The sequence below is a fragment of the Myxine glutinosa genome, chromosome 13 (genome assembly GCF_964187855.1).
Source record: "Myxine glutinosa chromosome 13, kmMyxGlut1.1, whole genome shotgun sequence".
NCBI lineage: Eukaryota > Metazoa > Chordata > Myxini > Myxiniformes > Myxinidae > Myxine > Myxine glutinosa.
The window spans coordinates 31,052,959-31,071,866 of record NC_136273.1 but is presented as its reverse complement, the minus strand read 5'-3'; the positions used below and the strand labels follow the sequence as shown (position 1 = coordinate 31,071,866).

The 18,908-nt window shown below is 44.2% G+C and overlaps 1 long non-coding RNA gene across 1 annotated transcript; it reads right to left on the bottom strand.

Annotated features, from left to right (window-relative positions):
• Positions 1-1,715: 1,715 nt before the first annotated feature.
• Positions 1,716-11,885, bottom strand: LOC144888632 (uncharacterized). The gene is made up of 2 exons (XR_013621178.1): positions 11,847-11,885; positions 1,716-7,079 (listed from the first exon to the last, which is right to left on the bottom strand). It is a non-coding gene; the product is annotated as an uncharacterized LOC144888632 (long non-coding RNA).
• Between the last annotated feature and the right edge of the window lie 7,023 nt (positions 11,886-18,908).

Genomic DNA, 18,908 nt, shown 5'->3' with positions numbered 1-18,908 from the left:
CCGAGGTTGGTCGTAACGTATTTTAATTACTAATTAGAGGTTTCATTAGATTGTGAATCAAAGAACGACGGGTGAAACAAACTCCTATTGAACTTTTTCGCAATTGTTTTATGCAAACTTCCGCATCCGGTCGATGGCGCCCACCATTGAGCGCTTTCATTTTAGAAATATTTTTGCAAATGCTCGACTCTCATTGGGTCCGGTGTTTGGTGACGCGTTTTGTTGAAGATAACCAGGCCCGTGCGGGCCGATGTTGGTCTTCAATTATTTTATTAATACTGTTGCGAATATGGAATTTGGCCTCCATATCCGCTTGTAAATATTCCCCTATTTTCCCCAATACTCCCCAACTATCCCCAATCCCCCATTCCCTAGTCCCATTGTCTGTAAACAACAATCAGTAGAGCCGACCTTCCCCTTTTTCCCCCATTAAATGTCGTGCCCAGGTCCACCGCATCACACGTAGACAACTTTCGGACATCTTGCTAGTTATTCTTAGTCTATGTCAGTTAAGGACTCGTTTCCATTAATTATGACTCTTCGTTGCACCAGAATGTGATTATATGGCACCAGTAGTGAGTTTAGGACCTTTCCCGTACCTCCTCCCATCTTCTTCCCCGTCTACAACAACAGAGGGGCGCTGCGCGGGGGGGAGTGTGCGTCCTCCCACCGGCTCGGTTCGCCGCCATCGACAATGCGCTCCAGACGATGCGCTCCAGACCATGCGCTCCACGGGGTTACCACGAAGGGGCTCCTTGTCAGCTCCTCGTCAGGGGCGGAGCCGGTAACCCCCCCGCACGCACCCAATGAGAAGCAACGTGCCGATTCCACGAGGCGGAGCTGACGAGCTGAGGGCGTGTCACTCCCCGCCGGATATACGCGGCCACGTAGCGGACGTGACGTCAGATGCGCCTGAACTACGGAGAGCAGAGGAAGCCACCGCCACCCCCAGCGCGACGATACCTCCCCGCATCTTTGGACCGGACCGAACCGGGTCGATTCTGCCCTGAGCCCAGGTGCACCTGGAGCCATCGATACCCGCTTTCCTGCTATCAATCCCCGTGTGAGTCAGCCTTGTCCCGTTTGCCTGTCGTCTGTTGGGGTTAATATAAGGTTGTGTCTAAGTGCCCACCTTTCTGTGCTGTACCTCTCGTCCCTGTAATCTGACCTTCCGCACGAATATAATCTCCTCCGGAGGTCTTGAGAACCGTATCCCTGGTGTCGTCATTTTAATCCCAGCCGTGTGTCTGTTCCTTCATTGACCTAGCATCGCGCGACTAGTCAACGTTCGGGTATAATATCGAGTATAATCTTGTGCAGACGTGGTCATACCAAAACCGCTCGGTAAATAACATCTAAGCCACGTCTGTAACAATTGGTGTCGAGGAGTGGAATTCGAACCCGGGACTAAATTTATTAGGCCCAAATTTGTAACAAGTAGAATCGATTCGGAGCGCGTTTCCCGCGCGTTATTAGGCCCAAATTTGTAACAAGTAGAATCGATTCGGAGCGCGTTTCCCGCGCGAAATTATAACGGCGAAATTTGAATTTGTTTTACGAAAATAAAAAAAAAACCGAATTTTGAAAGTCGCGCTATGGCGGATCAAGACAGCTGGGGTCCGGTAAAGGAGAGTTAGGTAGGGTCGATCCAGGACCAAATTGAGGGTGTAGAATAATAATTTTAACTACTGTTCTACTTCAGAAACTTCAGAAACTCGTTTTAGCAAAATCAATGTTTTATTCACTTTTGAGAATTTGTTGTATACTAAGCCGAGATCTTTAATGAGTCTTTGTTCCAGAGTTTGTTGAAGCTCGGTCGGTCTCGGTTGAAGCTCGGTCTGTAGGTCTTTTGAAGCTCGTTCAGTTGTTGACCAGTCTCCAGTTGGTTGATCAGTTCAACTGGTCTTCAGTTTTCACTCCTCTTCAGTTCACTCTCCCAGTCCACTCTCCTAGTCCACTCTCCTCTCTGCTCGCAACTTTCTCCTGGTTTTAAAGCCCCAAACTCCTTTGATGTTGCAGAGCATGCAGGGTGTTCCTTATCCAAAACCTTATTTGGCTCTCTCGGCCAGCAAATACTTATTTCTGTTTCAAGAGGTCAAATACTCTGACCTGCTGAAGGAGAATTTGCAGCGTGTGCGCAGTGCCCTCAACATAGGCTATTAATGATCGACAGGTGGCGGTCCAAGAGCGTTACACATTCTTGTCTGAAATTAACTCTCCTGACCACATGTTAATGCTAGCTCTATGCTCTTTTGCTCATTCGTAAAGTAAAAACATAATTCCACTTTAAACAAGATTACATTGATATATATTCTAGCAATATTGTCAATATGAATATTTAATCCCTGACAATCCCCAGTTTTTTCTTTTATGTTTATATTAACCATTAATCTAAACATTACCACATTAAATATTCAAACCACTAATCTTGTAATTCAATTTCCTAAGGCATACACCGTCATTCTGGAAGAATTTTGATCACAATGCATTTCCTTGTTCATTGACTCTTTCTATGTTGATAATTCAATTCAACTCATTTGCATAAAGATCACAAAACATTTCACCTTTACCAAAACGCAATAATTTCAGTTCATCAAAATAATGAAGCATCTGCAACATTTGGCAAAATATTTGCCTTTAATCAAATATTGACTTTCTTTGTTTTGAAAAAAGGGGCGGATCACTTGTGTTTGGAATTTCAGCATAAAACATTTTCTCCTGTTGTCTTCATCACACCTTCACTATTTGCATAGGATTTTCTGCTGTTGTGATAACTGGGCAGAGTCAAAGACTGACCCTGCTCTCCATGCAGCATCCTTGCCACTCTTGCTGTGAGCCATAGTAGATTTGAACAAGGCCTCCATCCAGTTGTAGTTGACTTGCCTCCTCACTAATCGTGAGCATGGAGCAAGTATTGATGTGATGTTGATTTGTCAACAAGATGTGGAGCAGGGATGCCGGATGCATCCGCAATGATGATGTTGGGACCATGGTACTCAGTTGTCCATGGTCCATACCAGGAGCACACAGCAGAATCGTGCACAGCTGTTGTGAAGGAAAAGGCAGTCGTTCGCTTGCAGCTCCATGCTGGCTCCCCGGAAGTTGGTGAAGTAATGACACACGTCACCGTATCCCGTAAACGTTGCAGGTAAAATATCGTCGTCCTGCAATTGCTGATGTGATGACTGTTCGAGGTATTTGAACACAAGTAAGTGATCGCCCTTTTCCATATGTTGCAGTGTGACCCAGACAAATGGTCACATAATTTTCCCTTGGTGAAGGTAAACATCCATCTTCCAAAGGAGCATTTCTTCATCATTCTTTGAGAAAGAGGGTGTATGCCAAGATTAACTTCATTTTCACAAATTTTCCTTTTTCAAACTTCTTCCCAGATGTCGTTATCACTCCATTTGGGATGTGGTCTTGTCTTTCCTTTACTTAGCCACATTTATATCTGCTCTCCACACAGATTGAATCAGATGGGGTACATTGTAACATGAAATCACTATATTTTATAACAACTTCACACGAATAATATTCAACTCAGACATGTGTTTTACACTACTAAAACTAAGAATAGCATCCACAATTGCTTTCAGGTTCATATAATTCAAAAAATTAAACTCATGCAGGTGTTGTAACTCAACTCAAAGAAAATAAATGCATTAATAATGATTATATGATTTAAATCACAAACAGGAATATCTAATTCCCAACAATTCTTGCAAACAAGCAAACTATGCCTAATATGTTATTAGCATAGTCCTCCCCGCTTTTTTTTCTTTAACAGTGTTACTTGTGGTGATATGAGTTCATCGATCGTGTAAAACGGACATAGTGCACAACAAGTTGTTATGCCCTCATTTATGTCAATGACATTCAACATTATATACCAAACTAACAAACTTCTTAAAATGTGACTAAAGAAAAATCCCTTAATATGTAACATAAATCTGATTATTTGCCTTATTCTGATGCCCCTATTTCCCGGGGTCCATATTTATTTCTATTGTTATCAACTTCCTATGATCTGTGAATTCGTTCCAAAATACCACAACCATAGGTTTTAACAAAGCTCTACCAAACCATTTCCAATGTGAACTCAAAATACTAGTAAAACAATCAATTTCAAAGAATTAACTTCAAAGGGTCAGCAAATTCATTCTATAACCAGATCTAATTTTCCCATCCAATAGTTTGCCTTGACACATGTCATATTATAACATTTTAATAAACCTTCAGAAATGTTTCCCATCGCAACAACTTCCCTTTTACAAATAGCCATGTGTAAATTACGTATTGAACGACAATTTTCTCTCAATGTGTTTGGCCTAAATGGCCGCAAAAGTGGCTGCCAACATGCAGTACCTTTTTTATCTACCAAGTAAGTGCTCGTCGACATAAGACCTCTACCAAATGTTGTTTGTAAAAACAAATCTGGGATTTCTAATTACATGGATGCACACTCTCAGGACATTGCAGGCTGCTGTTATCAATCCATTACGATAAAATAATTCCTTTACCCACAATCAAATAAGTAACACAAATTGAGGATATTATCCCTATCACATTCATTTATAGATTCATTTGGTTCTAATTCACTCTTTTCCCACTGCTATAAGGAAGAACAGTAGCTCTTATAAGTCTTTGTAATATCTCATTAAATTTACCCAGCATTGAAGAATTTATTTACTATCCATTTCCCTTCTGTTTACCAGTAACTTTGTTTAAACTGCATAACTTAATTTGATAAATCCCATGTGTACAGCTACCACTCATTGAAACCCCTACTTTTGTAGAAAATATCCAAATACGTGGTTGTATACTCCCTTAAAAGTTGTTCCTCCATTTCTATGCAACTTAGTGAATACTACTGTCACCAGTATGCCAATATAGGTGTGGCAGAGTAACAAAATATGTTGCAGGTACACGTAACATCGTGTTCTGAGTGTAAAAAACATAACAGCGCGTTCACGTCTGCCCCTTGGTTTTAAGATTCACAATGCATTTCGTTTTAAAACTCACAAGTTCAATTCAACAAAACTTTCTTTACTATCTGCCCATATCGTCTATGCCTAAGACACATCCATACATACAGCACAATTTATATGCTGATAAAGGTCAAGTTTATATATGTAAAAATCCATGAGCAGAGTACTCTGGAAAGTCAATGTAAGACCACTTCCAAATTTGGCTAATTTTGTACTCATTTTGTTTATGAAGCTCCTATCCATAAATAGCTGTTATTCTCATATAAATTCTATCAAAAATGGAATCCCAAAATTACTCACAATTTTACCATTAATTAATGGCTGCTCATAACCTAGCACATCAAATCTGTATATTTCATCGCCCTTGACAAAAGAGATAATGTTCATAATCAAATTATATTCCTATTTTATTTTACGAATTTTCTGGATATTCTAGTAAGATTGACACACAAAACCAAAAAAAACACAAACATTGACGCACAAACATACACAAACCCAAGCATTATGTATATTTGTTTGCATTTGAACCATCATTAACAGATCAAGATGGGTGTCAATTGCATTTCAATTTCGTAAAATTTATCCTTTAATTTTAGAAACGCTAATACACAAATAGACAAAAAGTTTATTTGTTTTAGAAAACCCCTATAATGTCACATTGAAATTACCCTTTTTTGGTCCCACAATAATTTATCCCAATTTGACAATACATCTATTTACATGTCAGTCAACCACTGACCTATCAGCATGCAAAAAAATAGTCCAAAATGCCCACCTGCTGATCATGTGATGCTCGTCACTTGGTTCCCAAAAAATTTTGCAAAGCAATGTTCCACACTTTGGTAATTGTTTTGTTGTAAAAAATTGTTTCACCCAAAATACTCCCTAAAACGCCATCTATAATTGGCAAATATGAGGCTTCCAGAATGAACTCTAATTCTGGATCTTTTAATTCATGTTCCAAAAAAATCCAATTTTGGCATTTAATCAATTAATTATTAATTCGCTAATAAGCAAAAGTAAAATTCATTCTTGCTCCGAAAAAAATTTTGAGACAAGAAGCAGGAACAATTATTCATGTTGGTCTGTTGGCATTTGATCTGTTGAGGCCTGTCGTCATTTGGGATCTGCAGCAATGAAAGCCTAAACGTTATCTGAGGTACCAGTAAGCACTGGTACCCTTGATCCTGGTTTTTTTCTATGAACTAGTCTTCCTATTTGAATATGGACAACGTCGTTTCCAGTGTCCCATATTTCCACACTTGTAACATCGATGTCTGTCATTGGCTGGTTTGTCCACCTGTTCACTTGTATTTCTAGGCTGCATCTCCAGATCCCTGAGTTGCCACTGCAATCTCTGGTTCTCTCCTGAAACACGAAAAAATTCTCTGTACCGTCCTTTTTGGGGAGACAAATGGGAATCAGATGGGACAACTGTCACTTTTATTCCTATGTTCGAGGGCAGTTGTGCATTTATGTCCTCCAATGTATCCTGCATCGTTTTTATTTTAAGTTCTAGGTCCAATATACGTCCTTGCTGTGCCCTATTCCTGGATTCCATATCCCAATAATGGAATGCAAGCCAGTCTACTGTTAAATTATGTTGCTTCCTGGCTTTCAATTCTTGTCCTAATCTCTCCAATCGATTTCGCTCAAATGTACCATCTCTTGGAAACTCCTTATCATGTCCCTTTGTCCACAAATACCAATTTTCAACCTCACTAATAGCCTCTTCACCATATCGGTCGTACATATAATATGCACAAGTACCTTTTTTTTGGAATATCTGGTTGTCCTTGTGTATTCTTACAAGCTGCATTCCCCATTCTGGCTGTATATGAATAACACTCAGTATTTACTCAATGTACCAGATAACTACCAAGACTACACTTTAAATTACACTTGTACCCCCTGTCAATTTCCTAGCTTATGTCCTATAAGCTCGACTCCGTAATCGTCCAGGAAGTGTCTCTCCACCTTTGCAATTGATGACTTCAAGTGACTGCCAGAGAGTCTCCCTGTTCTGTGGCTTTTCCCACACCCCAATCTCACTGATCAGTGTTGCAGATGAGTCTGGATCAGTAAGTCCTGTTAAGGGGGGGTCAAACAAAAATAACCACATAATATAACAAATAACCACTAGACTCACCACCTCGCTCATCGTCCCAGGTTGTCTGCACATTGATGTTTTGCAAATGTCTCAAAGCTTCTTTCTTGAGACCGCACTTTTTATTCATCCATCAATTGACTTGATTAAATTAAATTTAAATAAAATCAGATCAGATTAAATCAATCAGATCAGCATCAGAATGAATTCAATTATGCAATTTCAATCAATTTATCAATATTCATCAATAAAATCCTAATAATAATACATAATAAAATATCATAAATGATAATATCAAAATTCAAATATCAAATCATCATTGAAATTATCATTGAAAATATCAAAATATCAAATATCAAAATAGCAAAATTCACATTTATCAGTCTGATAACCCTATATCTAAGCCTGTACCCAATGTTGGCAAAACAGTTCCGTCTACTCACGGGGAAATATGATCGCCGGTCCATGGTCACCGTTTGACCCATATCTGCCGTCAGTTGACAAATCACCGTTCCGCCTCTGGATCATATCTGACATATTTTTTCAATCCTGTGTGGTCATCATATCACAAATTAAAGTTTAACAACCACTGAAGGCAACTCAACCCTTCATTTGTGAGACAATCAACCAAATTGATCTGACCGATATGAACCAGTTCATTGGGCAATGTCGCACATGTCACACGTGTCACATGTCACACGTCATGTGATGTCACATGTCATGTCATGTGTCACCCACCATGTCTCACTTTGAAAGACACTCAAAGTTCTTGACAATTAAAATGGTGTATAGTCTAGTAGGAAGACTAGGTCCCTCTGCACCCCCCGGAGATATACTTCTAATCAGTGTTTCTAGATTGGAAAAAATGTGTAGAAAATGACTAGCTATGGCCCCAAGCTGAAAAAATGTCCCACATACCATTTTATGCAAATTACTGCTGCAAATTTTATGCAAAATTATGCAAATTTTATGCAAATTTTTGATGAGGAGTAGAGTTGAGGGGTCTTTGAGGGCTTCATCGAGGTGCTCTCGGTTGCAAGACTGGGTCATTCTGAGAAGCACAGCAGGGTCAGAGATCATGATGTTCTCCTCCTCAGTGAATCTCTCCATCAACAGCCTCTCCATTGCCTCACACACTGTTTTGAGGCAAAAGAGGGACTTTGCGTAGGCCTTTCCACTGAGAACACCTTTGAGAGATCCACTTGTTACTAGTTGTGCCTCAAAGAGAATCTCTGCATATCCAGAACCACGCATCTTGTGTCCAGTGAGCATCCCGATGTAGTTCATGGATGTGTGGAAGGGTCCAATCGTTACTACATGACTAGCAAATTCATTTGGCCAGCGCCAGATGATGGGAAGGGCTTTCATGCAGACACCCAGATCAAATGTATTCAGGACCCATCTCTGACCCACCTCAGCAGTTGCTGCCTCGGAACGCTTCAGTAGCTCACGAACAACTGCGTTGTCTGTGATCGGTTGGTGGATAGGCGTGCAGTAGTCGACTGTTGATTTGCTGGGTGGGGGAGAACCAGTTGCAGAGGTGAAACCCCCTAGCCCAGGCACAGGCTGCAGGCCATTGCCATGCCATGCAGGCACCAGGCACAGACCGATCACAGACAACGCAGTTGTTCGTGAGCTACTGAAGCGTTCCGAGGCAGCAACTGCTGAGGTGGGTCAGAGATGGGTCCTGAATACATTTGATCTGGGTGTCTGCATGAAAGCCCTTCCCATCATCTGGCGCTGGCCAAATGAATTTGCTAGTCATGTAGTAACGATTGGACCCTTCCACACATCCATGAACTACATCGGGATGCTCACTGGACACAAGATGCGTGGTTCTGGATATGCAGAGATTCTCTTTGAGGCACAACTAGTAACAAGTGGATCTCTCAAAGGTGTTCTCAGTGGAAAGGCCTACGCAAAGTCCCTCTTTTGCCTCAAAACAGTGTGTGAGGCAATGGAGAGGCTGTTGATGGAGAGATTCACTGAGGAGGAGAACATCATGATCTCTGACCCTGCTGTGCTTCTCAGAATGACCCAGTCTTGCAACCGAGAGCACCTCGATGAAGCCCTCAAAGACCCCTCAACTCTACTCCTCATCAAAAATTTGCATAAAATTTGCATAATTTTGCATAAAATTTGCAGCAGTAATTTGCATAAAAATGGTATGTGGGACATTTTTCAGCTTGGGGCCATAGCTAGTCATTTTCTACACATTTCTTCCAATCTAGAAACACTGATTAGAAGTATATCTCCGGGGGGTGCAGGGGGACCTAGTCTTCCTACTAGACTAGTAAGATTCCTGAAATGTGTACCAATGAATGACAATTCATAATATTTATCAATGGAATCCAATCATACCGAAATTTCGACACTCCAATAAACTTTGTAACTTGTAATACATCATTAATCCTGCAGGGCTATAAAGCTATCCTTAAAGTCCATGCAATCGATTTACATCAAAACCCAATGATGACATGCCTGATAATCATAGCAATTTTCATGATTGTAAAATCATGACCATTGTAAATCATTGTAATTATAAATTGTAAATATAAATTTACCATAATTGTACAAAATTTGAGAATGAACATCAATAATAATCAGCATATGACAATCATGATGACAATGATGAATCTCATCAACAATGAGAGAAAACAATGAGAATGAGAAACAATGAGAGAAATGAGAAAACAATGAGAACTATGAAAGGTGAAAACAGGTAAAAGAAGAAGCAAAAGAGGAGGAAAGGAGAAGGAAAGGGGGGAGGAAAAGGGTGGGGAAGGGAGGAGGAGAAGTGGCAGAATGCCAAGGGAGGAATGAGGAATTAATACTATGCGAAATACGACACTCATTGTATTTTAACCTAAAGATAGCTGTGTATCATTGGCCGCACTCATGACTCCCTTACAAGGCTGTGAGATTATATGGTAAATACTGTCTCCCTCTCGAACTTCTGTGCGAGCCATTACACTCATCTGTGTATTTTTTTTTTTTTTAACCATTTCAACTGTGTCGTACCATGGCACTCATCACTTTAACACTATGGGGCCATATTCTTTAGGGAGAGGGAAAAAATTTTTTAAAAATGAGAATGAAGAACACATACCCACACACACAAAAACACATAAAGCCACATAATGAGGTGATATGCTAAATCAACATGGGATCCAATGGGATATGGGATCAACAATCCTTTACATGCCTCATACTATCAGTAATATAACATGATTTGAAGGGGATGGATAATGGTAGAATGAAGTTAGGGTTAAGATTGGGTTGGGGTCAACAAATTCATGTACATGTAAATTCATTCATGTATAAACAGATCACAATATATTTCATCATTGGTTTCCCTCCATTTAATTGCCTTGGCAAATGTCATAGGATCTTATATCAATAAATTCCCTTTTTAAAATCTTAAAAGACAGATGAAATATAAAATGATCAAAGGTACATTGGATGGTTCTATTTTTTAGAGATTACGGATCACAGTAGCATGGGATTGGCTCACATTAAATTTCATCTTGATTGAAGGATTTTTAGCTGTGGTCCAAGATGGCCGCCGCCATAAAAATCCTAAAAATATATATATATTTTTTCTAATCAGGATGTAAAGAGGTTACATTTAAAAAATCGCTTCTGATTCCATAGATAAGTGGACACAACACCAAACGGTTACCATGGGCAACCTGCCTGCACGCATTCCAGTGGCAGGGTCAGTGTGTGCAAATCTTACGGGACCCAGGACACAACACCAAACGGTTACCATGGGCAACCTGCCTGCACGCATTCCAGTGGCAGGGTCAGTGTGGAAAAGAATGCCTATTTTTGGACTGTCTGTCGACTCGTGCAGACAAATTGGCTAAATGCTAAACAATGCTAAATACTAAACTCACTTTTTGGTACCACACTGGAAATGCATGTTTGAAAATCGAATCCAGCCGATTTTACCATTATTTGGCTTACTGTACAGATGCTGTATAAAATCGCTTTAATCGCTTTTAAAAAATCGCTTGAAAAATCGCTTTTTACAAAAACCGCGAATATGATTATAAATCAAATAGTGTCCATTCTGCAATCTGCTCGTCTGTGGTCACAACCCAAGCAGGATCTCAACCATTATTTTAACGGGAAAATCGACACACTTATAAGTCATTTAATCACGAAAACGAGCAGAGATTTGAATGCAGACCATTGCTGGAAATCATTTTAAAGATATTTACAAAATTGACGTTCTATTTCATGAATTCATGACATTCATGAAATGAGCAAGAAATATACAAAATCCATATTTCAGTTGTACATGACAAGACGAATGCAGCACCTGTTGGCTAACGCCCGGGGTTCGTTAGTGGCTCTTTGCAATCGTCTCATTAAACTCGTAAAATGTACCGAAAAAAAATTCAAATTACAGAAAAAACAAAAAAATAATTGATTATTAATTTTTAAAATTTTTTTTTATCGTCATGACTTCTGAAATTTTTTAAAACAAATCCTTCATGAAAGCACAGCACCTTTTCTAAAGACACCAAGCTTTAGTGGATATTTGTGACAGTTCATGGCACCATCCCTCAAAAATGCGTATACATAAATTTTGGAAGAAAAAAAATTGGCATGATTTCTGAAACCTGTTAAAGGCCTCGTGTTTTTTCCTTCCACACATCAACAAACGTACACAAAACTCAAACACTGAACTATTTTCACAGATTAACATCAGACTACACAGATAACAAACAAAAGCTTACCTGGGCAGTTGAGTCCCTACGGGCCACCACTTGTAGAATAATAATTTTAACTACTGTTCTACTTCAGAAACTTCAGAAACTCGTTTTAGCAAAATCAATGTTTTATTCACTTTTGAGAATTTGTTGTATACTAAGCCGAGATCTTTAATGAGTCTTTGTTCCAGAGTTTGTTGAAGCTCGGTCGGTCTCGGTTGAAGCTCGGTCTGTAGGTCTTTTGAAGCTCGTTCAGTTGTTGACCAGTCTCCAGTTGGTTGATCAGTTCAACTGGTCTTCAGTTTTCACTCCTCTTCAGTTCACTCTCCCAGTCCACTCTCCTAGTCCACTCTCCTCTCTGCTCGCAACTTTCTCCTGGTTTTAAAGCCCCAAACTCCTTTGATGTTGCAGAGCATGCAGGGTGTTCCTTATCCAAAACCTTATTTGGCTCTCTCGGCCAGCAAATACTTATTTCTGTTTCAAGAGGTCAAATACTCTGACCTGCTGAAGGAGAATTTGCAGCGTGTGCGCAGTGCCCTGAACATAGGCTATTAATGATCGACAGGTGGCGGTCCAAGAGCGTTACACATTCTTGTCTGAAATTAACTCTCCTGACCACATGTTAATGCTAGCTCTATGCTCTTTTGCTCATTCGTAAAGTAAAAACATAATTCCACTTTAAACAAGATTACATTGATATATATTCTAGCAATATTGTCAATATGAATATTTAATCCCTGACAAGGGACAAGAGGAGAGCGAAGCAGTGAGGGCGGCAGGTTCGCAAAATAGCGCCGTCACGCACGAAGTAGCGGGCGCGCAAAATGGCGCCTCGCAAGAGCGCGTGGTAGCCGAGGCCGCTGTATCAACGGGCTTTAACATGCAGCCGATTGACATGCAGGCCCTCATTGCGCAGTTACAGGCAGCTGTACAGATGAGTATGGAGAGCCAAATTGAGCGATTGGGTGAGCGGTTGGGGAACCGGATGGATGCTCAGGGTGAGCGATTGGAGGACCAAATGGGGGTAATGGGGAACCGGATGGATGCTCGGGGTGAGCGATTGGAGGACCAAATGGGGGTAATGGGGAACCGGATGGATGCTCAGGGTGAGCGATTGGAGGGCAAAATAGGGGTAATGAGGGACGAAGCGAGGGGTACCAGTGAGGGATTAGACAATAATTTTAAGGGATTAGACAATAATTTTAAGGGATTAGACAATAATTTTAAGGGATTAGACATGAAATTTGGGAAATTAGACGATAGATTAGGGGAAATACAGGAGGGGTTAATGGGGGTAGAAAACAGAATGGCCGCTCAAGAGAATCAAATGGAAGGGATGCAAAAAGGGTTAGAGGGGTTAGAAAACACCATGGAAGGCAAATTGAGGGACATGAGGGACCAAGCGGAAAGGGAAGTTAACCAAATGGGGCAGCAGATAGAGGGGGTCAGAATGGGGGTAGAAACCAAACTGGATGCTCACAGGGAGGAAATGGAGCAGATGAGGGTGGCATCTGGGCAGGAGATGCAAGTGATGGGAGAGGAGATCAGGAGAGGAGTGAGTGAGGAGGTCGGAGGAGTGCGCGAGGAGGTGAGGCACTGTAAGGAGCACATGGAGAAGGAGGTGAGAAAGGGGACTGTAAAATTGCAAGGGGGCATAGAGGACCTGACGCAGGAGGTGGAGCAGCTGACGGTGGGACAAACGGAGTTAGTGGAGCAGGTTCAAAGGAACACTGCGGTATTAGGAGGTTTAAAAGCGACACAAAACGACATAAAAAACGACTTGATAGCGACAAAGAGGGAATGTCAGATGGTACGTGAGGGACTGACAACGAGGTTGGACGAGGTGATAGAGGTAATGGAGACGAAGGACCGGCAGGTGAGGACGCACCTGGAAACGGTCAAGGTAGCCTTAGAGGATGAGCTTGAGGAGACGTACCGGGGAATAAAAGAGGTGAAGCACAAATTAGAAGAAGTGGAAGAAGGGATGAGCGAAATTAAGAAGCGACGGAGAGGGGATAAGAAAGAGATAAAAGAGGAGATAAAAGAATTGGTCCAAAGTCTGTGTTTGGATCGTGATGATGTGCTCATTAACCGGATGAGGGATTCGCAGGTGATGGAGGAGAAGCGAAGAGGAAGAGGACCCGGTGTAAGTGGTGACCAATATGGTCGTGCGTATGATGCGCCAGGGGATTTAAGAAGCTTGGGGGTCGAGATAGACCCGGGTATTCGTGAGAGGCCGTTGGTGAAGTGTGCGACAGGTCTGGTGTGCGAAAGAGGAGGTGTGCGAGAAAGTCCGACTCTGGGGTGTGTGAGGAAAAAGTGCGTGCCAAGGAGTGAGGGTGCTGGCGAGAGTGAGTCGGTCGTAGCGCGTGTGCGAGGGAGCACATGGAAGCGTGGTGTGGTGAGTGTTACAGAGGGTGTGACGGGAGAGTGTGCGCGAGAAAGGTGTGTGACGGACAGGTGCATGAGGAAAGAGTGCGCTGTCAGAAGTAAGGAAGAGTGTCCACCTGTGGTGAGTGTTACAGAGGGTGTAACGGGAGAGTGTGCGCGAGAAAGGTGTGTGACGGACAGGTGTACGAGGAAAGAGTGCGCTGTCAAGAGTAAGGGTGAGTGCGTTGTCAAGAGTGGTGGTGAGAGTATTGAGAGTGACAAGGAGAGTGAGTTGGTTGTGACAGGTGAGCGAGGATGTACACCTGGGATGGAAGGATGCACACCTGGAATGGTAGAGCGTGAGTGGGAATGCACTCTGGAGTTGGTGGTGAGGCACATGGTTGGGTGTGCGAATGAGGGCACACCTGTGATTGTCACAGAGGAGGTGACCGAGGAGGGGGCGCGAAGCGGTGTATTGGTGAGGTGTGCGATCAACGAATGTGTGCCAAAGTGTTCGGTGGTCAGGTGTGTGACCAAGGCTGTGAGTGGAATGGGTGTACCTGGGTGTGTAAGGAAGGGTACGAGGAGCATGGGCACAGCTGGATGTGTGAGCAAGGAACGGGCTGCGGGGTGTAAGCGTCCAGGTGAAGCATCGACGTTACACGGGTTAGAGGTTAGAGCGACTTTTAGCCGAAGCAGGCCCTCGGTGCGTGCCGGGCCTCGCTTTGAACGGCCGCGTCCAGGCTCCACTAGGCGGAGCTGGCAGCCCGATAGGAAGGGTCGTTATGGCGACCACGTTTTGTTGAGACGTGCCGGCAGGTCGAGATCGGGACATTGGATGGCTCCACGCCGAGGTGATGCGTGGGATCTCGGCCCGGGTAAGCCCCCGTCCCTGCACCGAGTGCCGGACGCATCCAGCCGCTGGCACAAAACAACCAGCATCCATTGCTTGGCTTTACGAAGCCGGGCTTTGGACAGGGATTGGCGCACCGAGAGGTATTAGTGAGTCGACTGGGTGATGAGGTTAGTGTTTTGGACCCAAAATTAGAGAAAAACAAAATTTGATGATTGGCAAGGGATTGGCAGTAGTGATTGGCAGATGATGGGTAGTGATTGGCAAATTTTTGATTTATTGAAATTTGATGTGCAAAATTGGTAGTGAGAGACCCCCGATGTGGTGGGATGGCAAATCCACCATCCTTCCCATGGGGGGGGGGGCAAAGGAGCAATAGCTTATGGGGTGTATGGCAGTGAAAACTAGCCCGGGTGGGTTAGGATATGGTGTGTAGGGATCTAGCGAGGATTGACATTAGGTGACGTTAAGTTTAGTTAGTGACTGATACCTGTAGTAGGGACGCAGGTAGATTAGTGTGGATGATAATGACGAGGGAGCGCAATAGTTTAAAGGGACGACTGGGAAGCGCAAGTTTCAGAAGGGAGTAGTTAGCTGAGATGATGCCGTGTTTGTGAGAATTGAACAGGTGTGATTGCACAGGTGTGCAACTGGACAGGTGTGTGGAGCAGTGTATGAGTAATGAGTGTTGTGGATCAGCGCGAATGCGCTTGGGGAGAGAAGGGTGCAGGTGGCACCAGGTGTGAGAGCACAGGTGTGCAGGTACAGGTGTGTGGAGAGAGTTGGAGTGAGTGGTACGGAGTGGTGTGCATGGTGCGAAGGTGTGGATGGGGGAAGAGTGGACCCCTTTCACGAGTACCCGGGGCGGGTAGTGTAAGTGTTAGGTAGAGGGTGCAGGTAAATTGTGGTTGGATATTGGCATTTGTGGTGCGGTTGCAGAATGGTATTGTGGATGGGTGCATTAGTGTTGTGGAAATGGCTGGGCGTGTAGCCTGTTAGTGTGTGTAGTTGGTTGGGCACTCCACCACTGTGAGGATGTCGGCCAGGTGAGGCCGCAGGTGGGCTCTGGGAGCCGGTAGTTGTGAGTGGGTGCCTGAGGATCCCGGGTGTGGATCGGGCAGCCCAGTGCCAGAGAGGGCACGGAGTGGGGAGAGCGCCAGAGGGCCTTCCCCAGGTAGATAGGTTAGGGTAAGGAACAGGTAAGCTCGGAGGCAACTACAGTGGTGGAGGTGTGCAGGTGGGTAGACCCGCTGGGAGAGGTACACGCCACAGCCCAGAAATTGTGCGAGGGCACCGGGAGATGAATCGGGGGAGTGAGACCCCAAATTGAAGAGCACCACAGTTTGGCCAATGGGAATTGGTTTTTAGAACCCATAGTGTAAGAGGGCCAATGGTTTGGCCGGAGAAAGACCCCGGGTAGTGTAAAGTTGTTAAAGTCATTTAGGAGATAGTTAGGATTGATGAACCTGTCGCACCATACGCAGCCACTTACCTGAGGTGATGATGATGACTCCACACCTGTGTTTTCTTGGTTTGTAGCAGGAAATGAGATTGCTGTGGATTTGTGAGACGCATCACGACGTGGATGAGACATTGGGGTGATTCCATCTCTCCCTCCCTAGGAGGGACTGATGATGAATTGGTAATGGCAAATTTTGATGTTGAGTTGAAAATGGCAAATTTTGATGAGAGTTGAAAATGGCAAATTTGATTGGTTAGGAGGGAGAGAAGACGAATTTGGTTTATGGGAGGAACGGGGAAGACAGTAGGGATGTTTGTTGATTTGTAAAGTAGATGTTTATGGGTAGTGTTGTGTTTTGTGGATGCAGTAAGGGGTAAGGGAGGGGCCATGTAGGTTACCTGGTGGGGGGGGGGGGCGTACGATAGGAACGTACCTGTCTCACCTGGTTCCCATGTGCCCCCAGTGTGCATCATCTTATATTGCGTGCACTTTTGCGCCCTTACCACCTTACCCACTTGTCTTCTTCTTTTGTCTCCCACCTCCGAGGATCTGGCTTTGGGGTAGAGAGAGAGGAGAGAGCGGTGCTGGCTACGCAGTTGTGGGCCTGCACTTTCGCTGCTTGCTGCTTGGATCGATACACCATACGGACCGCAATGTTTGTGGCCACCCACAATGGACCGCAGTTCTTTTGCGGCCAAGCACCACCCGTGGAAGGACCTATGGGTCAACGTGGCACCTATGCCAACCAGGTGAACCACTTATAGTTGACACCACTGAAGGCCAAAATACAGAAATGGACGCGGTTGGCGCCTTTCTTTATTTTTGAAAAGAAGTAAGAAGGCCAAGTGCACCACACGAAGGCAAGACCAGCGGCAGAACATCGGCCGGCTGCGACACCACACAATGATTTATAAACACTTTATTGGTGCACCGGATGGTGCTCACTGTGTGATGGGGTGGTGCTTGATGCTTGGAAGGGGTGCTCTGCACGTTATTAAAGGCCGTCGGCCACAGAGCACTCGTGGGTTGGTGTATCGATGCTGGCAAGCGTGCTCTCTCTATGCATAACATCTGCATGTGTTCCTCCAAAAACAGGTCCTGGATCGTAGTGTAAATATCAGCGTAGTCTTGTGTAAATAATGCTCCCTACCGGCTGTATGTTTAGTTTGAGAATTCTTTCCGGATTCGGTTATCCTGTGGGTGTGTTTCTGAGAGGAGAAGGGTGCAACGTCGCAGGGGGACATATTTACTCATTTGTGAATATCTGTAAAACTGTCGCACTCAGGGTAGAGTTAATAGTAGAGGGAACTACATTGCGTGCCACACTAAAGTAGGTAAAAATTTATCGGGTCGGGACGCCCCGAGGGTAGAGAAGGGTGCAATGTTGCGAATATGGAATTTGGCCTCCATATCCGCTTGTAAATATTCCCCTATTTTCCCCAATACTCCCCAACTATCCCCAATCCCCCATTCCCTAGTCCCATTGTCTGTAAACAACAATCAGTAGAGCCGACCTTCCCCTTTTTCCCCCATTAAATGTCGTGCCCAGGTCCACCGCATCACACGTAGACAACTTTCGGACATCTTGCTAGTTATTCTTAGTCTATGTCAGTTAAGGACTCGTTTCCATTAATTATGACTCTTCGTTGCACCAGAATGTGATTATATGGCACCAGTAGTGAGTTTAGGACCTTTCCCGTACCTCCTCCCATCTTCTTCCCCGTCTACAACAACAGAAGGGCGCTGCGCGGGGGGGAGTGTGCGTCCTCCCACCGGCTCGGTTCGCCGCCATCGACAATGCGCTCCAGACGATGCGCTCCAGACCATGCGCTCCACGGGGTTACCACGAAGGGGCTCCTTGTCAGCTCCTCGTCAGCGGCGGAGCCGGTAACCCCCCCGCACGCACCCAATGAGAAGCAACGTGCCGATTCCACGAGGCGGAGCTGACGAGCTGAGGGCGTGTCACTCCCCGCCGGATATACGCGGCCACGTAGCGGACGTGACGTCAGATGCGCCTGAACTACGGAGAGCAGAGGAAGCCACCGCCACCCCCAGCGCGACGATACCTCCCCGCATCTTTGGACCGGACCGAACCGGGTCGATTCTGCCCTGAGCCCAGGTGCACCTGGAGCCATCGATACCCGCTTTCCTGCTATCAATCCCCGTGTGAGTCAGCCTTGTCCCGTTTGCCTGTCGTCTGTTGGGGTTAATATAAGGTTGTGTCTAAGTGCCCACCTTTCTGTGCTGTACCTCTCGTCCCTGTAATCTGACCTTCCGCACGAATATAATCTCCTCCGGAGGTCTTGAGAACCGTATCCCTGGTGTCGTCATTTTAATCCCAGCCGTGTGTCTGTTCCTTCATTGACCTAGCATCGCGCGACTAGTCAACGTTCGGGTATAATAT